This window comes from Panulirus ornatus, unplaced genomic scaffold (genome assembly GCF_036320965.1).
Source record: "Panulirus ornatus isolate Po-2019 unplaced genomic scaffold, ASM3632096v1 CTG_1917_pilon, whole genome shotgun sequence".
In the NCBI taxonomy this organism is placed as follows: Eukaryota; Metazoa; Arthropoda; class Malacostraca; order Decapoda; family Palinuridae; genus Panulirus; species Panulirus ornatus.
In genome coordinates, this window is record NW_027264224.1 from 13,502 (window position 1) to 16,813 (window position 3,312).

The 3,312-nt window shown below is 37.6% G+C and overlaps 1 non-coding gene across 1 annotated transcript; it reads left to right on the forward strand.

Annotated features, from left to right (window-relative positions):
• Positions 1–566: 566 nt before the first annotated feature.
• Positions 567–638, forward strand: TRNAV-UAC (transfer RNA valine (anticodon UAC)). Its single transcript has one exon. It is a non-coding gene; the product is annotated as a tRNA-Val (tRNA).
• The last annotated feature ends 2,674 nt before the right edge of the window (positions 639–3,312 follow it).

Consider the following 3,312-nt stretch of genomic DNA (forward strand, 5'->3'; position numbering starts at 1 on the left):
TAAGTGATTGTCTATACAAATTGCATAAATTTAGTGTTGATAAAATTTGTAAGGAATTCATCTTGTCCACATAATAAGTTTATGATACGCTTGTTGTCTGTCTTGGACAATCACATGTTTACCATATGGCGTCCGAGCTACGTCTCTTCATTGTATATCAACTGACTGTTATATTTCTCTCTTGTGTCTCCCCTGATGATGTGAGTTTTACACGAATCTGCACTTGGGAACTTATCGTGTTTATTTTCCCGTGGACTCATAGGAATATACTTGATCACGTGCAAAATTGTGATCCTTTCCAATATATATATATATATATATATATATATATATATATATATATATATATATATATATATATATATATATATATATATATATATATATATATATATATATATATATATATATATATATATATCCTCCAGTATGTTTACTTTCGATAATGAGGGACAGAAGAATAAGCCAAGCAAGTAAATTTCGTCAAAGACATCTCTCTTTTCTAAACGCTGCCTCGCAAAGATTTTCATTAATTCAAATTGAAGAAACAGACGTATTTTTCTATTGTCTGGTTAGCTCAGTGGTAGAGCGTGAGTCTTACACACTCAAGGTCGTGGGTTCGAGACCCACACCAGACATAATTTTTGTCTTTATCTTTTTTCATTTTGTCCGCATCACATGTGTGCAACATTCAGTATGTTCGTCCAACGTTATAGTGAAGATCTTCACAATAAATTGTGGTTTTCGACCTTATCTGAAAGGGTCAGGTCCACCAAGACGTCCTTGAAATCTTCCAGAAGCTTCTGGCGATCCTCCTCCAACTGCTGGGCACATCAGAGTTAACATGGGCCGGACATCGGTTGTGGAACGACTTAATCTGCTTCCGGTAGTTAGCAGGGATGATAATGAGGGCTCTGACCTCATACCAGGTCAGCTTAGTTCCAGTCTATTGTTTAGTTCCAGTCTATTACTTAGTTCCTGTCTATTGCTTAGTTCCAGTCTATTGCTTAGTTCCAGTCTATTGCAACGACAATAAAAAAGTAAAACTCATTTCTTCGTGAAAAATTGAGAGGAAAACACGAGAGGAACATGGAGATTTACCCTGTGGTTATTTTGCCGGCTAGTCGGCAACGGTCGGTGAAACACTATTTTGCCGTGGTAATCTCAATGCTTCATTTAATACTAAGTGCCAGAAAATGTTCTTGGGGGCGTAGCTCAGTGGTAGAGCGCTTGCTTGGCATGCGAGAGGACCCGGGTTCAAACCCCGGCGCTTCCATTTTTGTTATTTGGGAAATTCATTTTCAGTCGTGTATATATATATATATATATATATATATATATATATATATATATATATATTTTTTTTTTCATACGATTCGCCATTTCCCGCATTTGCGAGGTAGCATTAAGAACAGAGGACTGGGCCTTAGAGGGAAAATCCTCACCTGGCCCCCTTCTCTGTTCCTTCTTTTGGAAAATTAAAAAAAAACGAGAGGGGAGGATTTCCAGCCACCCGCTCCCTCATATATATATATATATATATATATATATATATATATATATATATATATATATATATATATATATATATATATATATATATATATATATATATATATATCGTCCGATCAGGGAAGTTAAGCAACGTTGGGTCTGGTTAGTACTTGGATGGGTGACCGTCTGGGAACACCAGATGCTGTTATCCCTGGGGATAGGGAAGAAAGAATACTTGCCTCATATTCCTTGTGTGTCGTACAAGGCGAATAAAAGGAGAGGGAGCGCGAGACTGGAAATCCTCTCATCTCATTTTCAATTTTCCAAAGAAAGGAAGAGAGAAGGGACCAAGTGAGAATATTCCCTCAGAGGCTCAGTGTAGTGAGAGTGTAGTGAGGAAGAGCATAGTGATGATAAGGATATTGTCAAGATAGCTTGTAGTGAAGAAACGAATATAGTGAAGATCCGAATGTAGCAGAGATAAGAGTTATCAAAGAGTAAAGTTTATTCAAAATGATTATGTAGTGAAGATAAGAGCTATTTTTAGTGAACATCAGGGAGTACAATGATGATGGTATGGTAAAAATAACGGTGTAGTGAAGAAGAGGGTATAGTGAAGATATAATTTAGTGAAAATAAGCTAGTAGTGAAGATACACTTTAGTGAATATGAGGTTGTAGTGAACTTAACCGTATTGACCTGATCCCCCAAATCCTCCAAACTACGTTTAAGGACGGATCCAAAGCCGACCGAAAAGGCTATTTCTCTGTGTATTGTTAGTGGTGGTGGTGTGTAGGTGTGTGTAATCATGTATTTGCACTGTATTAGGAGGGAGTTTTACACTCGTGGGGCCCCGTGTAAGTACGTTGTTTGTGTGAGCGGGTAAAATCTAAAGCCTTCCTTGAAACCAGCTTAGTCAAGATAAGGTTATATGAAGATGAGGTTGTAGTGAAGATTTTAATAAGCCTTGCATAGTGAAGATAAAGGGATTGAGAAGAGGAGATGTAGTAAAGAAGATTATAGTGAACACAAAAGTATTCAAGCTAAGTGCAGGGTCGGCCTACTGGCTTGAAATTACATTTCAGGTCAAAGGCATTCGAGTACATAGTATTCGAATAGTTATTTCCATATCAGGGCGATCATAGCCTAGCGGTAGCTCTCCCACCCGTTGCACAGGGGTCCCGGGTTCGATCCTGGCTGTTGGAGGTTTGTATTTCATGAGAGTGCTCGTTCATAGGCACTTAGTTCGTATATATATATATATATATATATATACATTTACACACACACACACACACACATATATATATATATATATATATATATATATATATATATATATGTATATATATTCCTATGAGTCCACGGAGAAAATGAAACACGATAAGTTCCCAAATGAACTTTCGTTTGATAATGGCAAGTTAGTATGAAAGATAAAGTATGAAAGACAAAGATAGTGGACAAGTGTAATGTGTTCTGTGTCCCTGATAACCATTTGGTCTGACTCATTCAGATAAGGTCCAAAACGCCAGTAGTGAAGATGTACAAAGGATGATAGAACAGTGTACGTACGTACGTAGTGTGAGTATCTTGACTGATAGAAAGTATTGAAAGCGGCAGGAAGTAGTGAGATATTGTATTGTGCTTCGTACAAGACTGGCGGGCGACTCCGTCCTTCGTGCTGTGCCACACACAGTCTGGCGATTGTCGGGATGTGTAGCCATAATGTTTGATCTTATGACCATTAGTGATACATCATGTGATGTTTACTATCACAACATCAGCTTCTTCCTCCTCCTCCAGGAGAGTGGCAATCAG